This window comes from Oncorhynchus keta, chromosome 34 (genome assembly GCF_023373465.1).
Source record: "Oncorhynchus keta strain PuntledgeMale-10-30-2019 chromosome 34, Oket_V2, whole genome shotgun sequence".
NCBI lineage: Eukaryota > Metazoa > Chordata > Actinopteri > Salmoniformes > Salmonidae > Oncorhynchus > Oncorhynchus keta.
In genome coordinates, this window is record NC_068454.1 from 19,021,829 (window position 1) to 19,028,972 (window position 7,144).

At 46.1% G+C, this 7,144-nt stretch overlaps 1 pseudogene; it reads right to left on the reverse strand.

Annotated features, from left to right (window-relative positions):
- Positions 1-5,732: 5,732 nt before the first annotated feature.
- LOC118396174 (gap junction alpha-8 protein-like) lies at positions 5,733-7,070 on the reverse strand (annotated as a pseudogene).
- Between the last annotated feature and the right edge of the window lie 74 nt (positions 7,071-7,144).

A 7,144-nucleotide genomic window follows, 5' to 3' on the forward strand; every position in this document is an offset into this window, starting at 1 on the left:
GTTTTGGAATATATTTTACAGTGTTGAAATGTGCTAAACTATTCTGCAATTGTGAAATGTCTGTTGTCTTATTCACAAGGTTGTCACAGCTTTGGCTTATGGGAGGCAAATGAGTGTCTGGGGATCACAAAGTGGTCAAAGCTGCCTTTCTGTCAGAGTTTGTCGAGAGCCATTTGATCATACCCCCAAAACCAACACAGGAAGGGTGTTACGTTTGCATGCACGTGTGTATACATGTGTGTGTGTATGCATGTGTGCATGGGTGTGAGCGTGTGTCTCTGTGTGTGGCTTTTCTGCGCCATTTTAAAATCTGTGTCACTGTATAAACACACTGCTGCACAGAACAACCCCAATGCTTTGCTTTAAGGCACAGCACTGACTGAGAAGCAAGTACACTTGTTTGCAGACATACTCTACACCCCCCCCAATGAAGGGTGATGTTGCATACAGTACACAAAGGATTATTTGAATGCTAAAGAAAAATATCTCAAACATGACATTAAAAACATGACTTTCACAGTTTTCCCAGAGCTATGTAAGCACTTTAACCTTTACAAAGACATTTGAGAATGTACATTACAGATAAAGCACTGAAGAATTATACACTAGAAAGCAACATAGCCACGAATTGAAATAAAGCAGAGAGCGCAAGAGAGAAAAATAGATAGATATTTGGTTGTACTTTAAAGCATCCCTTTCATAGGGCATTGTTTTTGTTCGATTGTTTTTAAGTACTTGTAAGATAAACTTCTGCTCTTGTACAACTTAATAATGCTAAAAATAGAACATCTCTGGGACAGAGAGAAAACAGGGCAAAAGGTTCTGAAATGCTAGTCTTTGGTAATTATGGAAAAAATGCTCAGGTTTTGAAAGGCACTTCATTTTCCCTACTGAAACAGTGACTGTAGCAGAGTTAGCAGAGTTAAGCAGAGTTATGGAAGTTTTTTCTAGTGTTAAAATAAATAACTGGTAGTTTCTCTATTGGATAAATGAACGATATGTCATCATAGTAATAATAATTTAGCTATAGATTATATCAGAATTTAAACTAAGTGTTCTCAACATAATGTTTGCTATTAGACATCAGATACAATTATACTTTATGTACTGTCACGTTCTGACCTTTATTTCCTTTGTTTTGTATTTATTTAGTATGGTCAGGGCGTGAGTTGGATGGGCAGTCTATGTTTGTTTTTCTATGATTTGGGTATTTCTATGTTTCGGCCTAGTATGGTTCTCAATCAGAGGCAGGTGTCATTAGTTGTCTCTGATTGAGAATCATACTTAGGTAGCCTGGGTTGCAATGTTTGTTTGTGGGTGATTGTCTATGTTGATGGCTTGTTTCAGCGCAGCTCACATTAGCTTCACGGTTGTTATTTTGTTTACTGTTTTTGTATAGTGTTTCAATGTTCAGTTCTTTCTTTAATTAAACATTCAACATGAACACATATCACGCTGCATATTGGTCCTCCGATCCTTCTCGCCTCTCCTCTTTAGATGAAGAGGAGGACGACCGTGACATGTACAATAAGATTCTCCTTTTATATATATTTTTTAGAAAATGTTGTAAACATTGCCCTAACTACTTCATATTTCTACAAGGGAAATGCCCATCAAGGGCAAATAAAATCAAGTAAAATGATTTTCCCCCACAACAATGTCAAGGATGCTTGTTTTTATATATGAGTGGTTTCTTTTATTGTCTGTGGCTAAATCAAATCAAATCAAATTTTATTTGTCACATACACATGGTTAGCAGATGTTAATGCGAGTGTAGCGAAATGCTTGTGCTTCTAGTTCTGACAATGCAGTGATAACCAACAAGTAATCTAACTAACAATTCCAAAACTACTGTCTTATACACAGTGTAAGGGGATAAGAATATGTACATAAGGATATATGAATGAGTGATGGTACAGAGCAGCATACAGTAGATGGTATCGAGTACAGTATATACATATGAGATGAGTATGTAGACAAAGTAAACAAAGTGGCATAGTTAAAGTGGCTAGTGATACATGTATTACATAAGGATGCAGTCGATGATGTAGAGTACAGTATATACGTATGCATATGAGATGAATAATGTAGGGTAAGTAACATTATATAAGGTAGCATTGTTTAAAGTGGCTAGTGATATATTTACATAATTTACCATCAATTCCCATTATTAAAGTGGCTGGAGTTGGGTCAGTGTCAATGACAGTGTGTTGGCAGCAGCCACTCAATGTTAGTGGTGGCTGTTTAACAGTCTGATGGCCTTGAGATAGAAGCTGTTTTTCAGTCTCTCGGTCCCAGCTTTGATGCACCTGTACTGACCTCGCCTTCTGGATGATAGCGGGGTGAACAGGCAGTGGTTCGGGTGGTTGATGTCCTTGATGATCTTTATGGCCTTCCTGTAACATCGGGTGGTGTAGGTGTCCTGGAGGGCAGGTAGTTTGCCCCCGGTGATGCGTTGTGCAGACCTCACTACCCTCTGGAGAGCCTTACGGTTGAGGGCGGAGCAGTTGCCGTACCAGGCGGTGATACAGCCCGCCAGGATGCTCTCGATTGTGCATCTGTAGAAGTTTGTGAGTGCTTTTGGTGACAAGCCGAATTTCTTCAGCCTCCTGAGGTTGAAGAGGCGCTGCTGCGCCTTCTTCACGACGCTGTCAGTGTGAGTGGACCAATTCAGTTTGTCTGTGATGTGTATGCCGAGGAACTTAAAACTTGCTACCCTCTCCACTACTGTTCCATCGATTTGGATAGGGGGTGTTCCCTCTGCTGTTTCCTGAAGTCCACAATCATCTCCTTAGTTTTGTTGACGTTGAGTGTGAGGTTATTTTCCTGACACCACACTCCGAGGGCCCTCACCTCCTCCCTGTAGGCCGTCTCGTCGTTGTTGGTAATCAAGCCTACCACTGTTGTGTCGTCCGCAAACTTGATGATTGAGTTGGAGGCGTGCGTGGCCACGCAGTCGTGGGTGAACAGGGAGTACAGGAGAGGGCTCAGAACGCACCCTTGTGGGGCCCCGTGTTGAGGATCAGCGGGGAGGAGATGTTGTTGCCTACCCTCACCACCTGGGGGCGGCCCGTCAGGAAGTCCAGTACCCAGTTGCACAGGGCGGGGTCAAGACCCAGGGTCTCGAGCTTGATGACGAGCTTGGAGGGTACTATGGTGTTGAATGCCGAGCTGTAGTCGATGAACAGCATTCTCACATAGGTATTCCTCTTGTCCAGGTGGGTTAGGGCAGTGTGGTTGAGATTGCATCGTCTGTGGACCTATTTGGGCGGTAAGCAAATTGGAGTGGGTCTAGGGTGTCAGGTAGGGTGGAGGTGATATGGTCCTTGACTAGTCTCTCAAAGCACTTCATGATGACGGAAGTGAGTGCTACGGGCGGTAGTCGTTTAGCTCAGTTACCTTAGCTTTCTTGGGAACAGGAACAATGGTGGCCCTCTTGAAGCATGTGGGAACAGCAGACTGGTATAGGGATTGATTGAATATGTCCGTAAACACACCGGCCAGCTGGTCTGCGCATGCTCTGAGGGCGCAGCTGGGGATGCCGTCTGGGCCTGCAGCCTTGCGAGGGTTAACACGTTTAAATGTCTTACTCACCTCGGCTGCAGTGAAGGAGAGACCGCATGTTTTCGTTGCAGGCCGTGTCAGTGGCACTGTATTGTCCTCAAAACGGGCAAAAAAGTTATTTAGTCTGCCTGGGAGCAAGACATCCTGGTCCGTGACTGGGCTGGGTTTCTTCTTGTAGTCCGTGATTGACTGTAGACCCTGCCACATGCCTCTTGTGTCTGAGCCATTGAATTGAGATTCCACTTTGTCTCTGTACTGACGCTTAGCTTGTTTAATAGCCTTGCGGAGGGAATAGCTGCATTTATTTATATTCGGACATGTTACCAGACACCTTGCCCTGATTAAAAGCGGTGGTTCGCGCTTTCAGTTTCACGCGAATGCTGCCATCAATCCACGGTTTCTGGTTAGGGAATGTTTTTATCGTTGCTATGGGAACGACATCTTCGACGCACGTTCTAATGAACTCGCACACCGAATCAGCGTATTCGTCAATATTTTTATCTGACGCAATGCGAAACATGTCCCAGTCCACGTGATGGAAGCAGTCTTGGAGTGTGGAGTCAGCTTGGTCTGACCAGCGTTGGACAGACCTCAGCGTGGGAGCCTCTTGTTTTAGTTTCTGCCTGTAGGCAGGGATCAGCTAAATGGAGTCGTGGTCAGCTTTTCCGAAAGGGGGGCGGGGCAGGGCCTTATATGCGTCGCGGAAGTTAGAGTAACAATGATTCAAGGTTTTACCACCCCTGGTTGCGCAATCGATATGCTGATAAAATTTAGGGAGTCTTGTTTTCAGATTAGCTTTGTTAAAATCCCCAGCTACAATGAATGCAGCCTCCGGATAAATGGTTTCCAGTTTTCAAAGAGTTAAATAAAGTTCGTTCAGAGCCATCGATGTGTCTGCTTGGGGGGGGATATATACGGCTGTGATTATAATCGAAGAGAATTCTCTTGGAAGATAATGCGGTCTACATTTGATTGTGAGGAATTCTAAATCAGGTGAACAGAAGGATTTGAGTTCCTGTATGTTTCTTTCATCACACCATGTCTCGTTAGTCATGAGGCATACGCCCCCGCCACTCTTCTTACCAGAAAGATGTTTGTTTCTGTCGGCGCGATGCGTGGAGAAACCCGTTGGCTGCACCGCATCGGATAGCGTCTTCCCAGTGAGCCATGTTTCGGTGAAGCATAGGACAACAATACTTTGTGCTGATCGTGCGTGATCTTTATCGCCCTGACGCCGGTTTGTACAGCGCGAAAAGAGAGGATTTGGCCTGAGGTTGTTACTATGGTCCAGTCTGTGATCGGGCAAAACCAGCACTCCTCTCTTTTCACAGACAGACAACATTTTCACAGTGCCCACTTATTATACAGGCAATGAACGATATAAGCAATCCAAAAGATCAGATGTAGAATCACATTGAAAAGAGACCATTAACATCTGGTCCTTTTTTGGTTTGTTTTTCTCTACTACTCTGCTTTTTGGCTGTACTACTCTGTATGTAGACATGAAAAGGACAGATATGCTCTTGTACTTCATTGCCAATCTGCCTTAAATTGAAAGAAGAGTAAATCGATGCGTAGTTGAGGTGATATGAGGCCTTGCACAGTTCTGTATCCTCTAAGAAATGTGTGCTATCAACTTGGTTAAAGAGTCATATGTTTTCTGTGCAACGGACTTGGTGTGCAACAGCCCTTCCACCTGCAACATATTTGCAGCTACATATGAAAGTGATTGCCTGCCTACAGTAATTTTACTGCTTTGCAGACACACAAGAATATATGATCAATCTCTTCCCTCTACCCATTCAACCCCCCAGAATATGTAAACATTAGTAATCTTTCATTGGTTATTGTTGAAAGTCTTTCAATAGAAAAAGGTCGACAGCATGGATTTTCATCAAGTAAAAAATATTTTCCCTTTCTTTGTCCTTTCTACATTTGGTTTCATCTAAGATGCTTAATAAAATAAATATATCCCTCCTCTCTTAAAACACAACCTTTTAAAATATTCACTTATCTCACAAATAAGCACAGATCTTTTTGTTGCCTTATTGAGTGATGTTACCCACATCCTAATGGTAATAAGTGTTTGTTGTCTTGAGCTAGATGTGTGTGTTCTCCTGTGTTCAGTGTTTGTGTGCGTGTACGTTTGTGTGTGTTCTCTCACAGGTTCATACGCTGAGATCGTCTGACATGGCCCTGCTGCTGGCTTTGCTCAATCTGCTCAGTGGTCTTGTGTCCTCTATCGTATCCATCACCTCCATCCCCACCTTTGTTGAAGGTCCCTCGTCCCCGTCCACCACTTCCACATCCTCTGCCACTCCATCCACCACATCCTCTTCCGCCACTCCATCCACCACATCCTCTTCCGTCACTCCATCCACCACATCCTCCACCACCCCATCCACCACATCCTCCTCCACCACCTCCTCCTCTTCATCCTCCACCTCCTCCTCCTGCTGCTGCTGCTCCTCCTCCTCTTGGTGTAGTGGTAGTGTGTCCTCCCCTATCTTTGTGGTCTGGGCGTAGGAAGGCAAGGTCCCATCGTACACCTTTGAAATGACCTCCATGTACCCCAGTTCCTCCACTTTCTCCTCCTTGCACTGAAAGGGCGGGTCCAGAGGGATTAGCCTCCCTGCCTCCATGCATGCCTCCGCCAGGGGGTAGTGGTGGGTCTCCTCCTCCAGCAGTATCCTTTTGCCCTCTGGAAGGAAGGCACAGCCAGGGGGGGCAGGCTCTTGAGGACCCCCCCTGGAGGGGGCAGGGAGCTTGGGCCCTCACCCTGGGCTGGACCCGGGGCTGGCTTGCAGAAGACAAAGCGTATCTTCTTCAAGCTCAGGTGACTAATCTCCACGAAGTTGAGGAAGAGGGAGACGCAGGCCACGGCCAGCATGAATATGATGAAGACAGTCTTCTCTGTGGGGCGCGACACGAAGCAGTCCACGGTGTTGGGGCAGGGCCAGCGGCTACACTTGTACAGCGGCAGGATGCGGAATCCGTACAGGAAGTACTGGCCCACCACGAAGCCCACCTCAAACAGCGTCTTGAAGATTATGTGGCAGCCTGAACTTCTTGCTGCCCTTGGTGCTGGTCTCCTTGGTGGTGCGCACACTGCCCTGGTCGGGTGCTAGAGGCAGCCGCTCCTCACTCAGCGCCTGCTGGCAACTCAGCTCAACCTCCTCACGCTCTTTGCGTTTCTCCTCCATGTGGACGTGGTGCACGGCATGGCCCACGTAGACCAGAGATGGCGTGGACACGAAGATGATCTGCAAAACCCACAGGCGAATGTGGGAGATGGGGAAGGCCTCGTCGTAACACACATTCTCACAACCGGGCTGCTGCGTGTTACAGACGTAGTCCGACTGCTCGTCACCCCACACAAACTCTGCCGCCGTACCCAGGATGAGGATGTGGAAGATGAAGAGGACCGTGAGCCACATCCGGCCGATCACCGTTGAGTGCTCATTCACTTCCTCTAAAATATTACCCAGAAAGCTCCAGTCCCCCATGATAGGTCCGTAGCGCTGTAGATAATGAATGGATGGATGCAGGGGGACGGGGAGGGTGGAGGAAACAGAGAGCG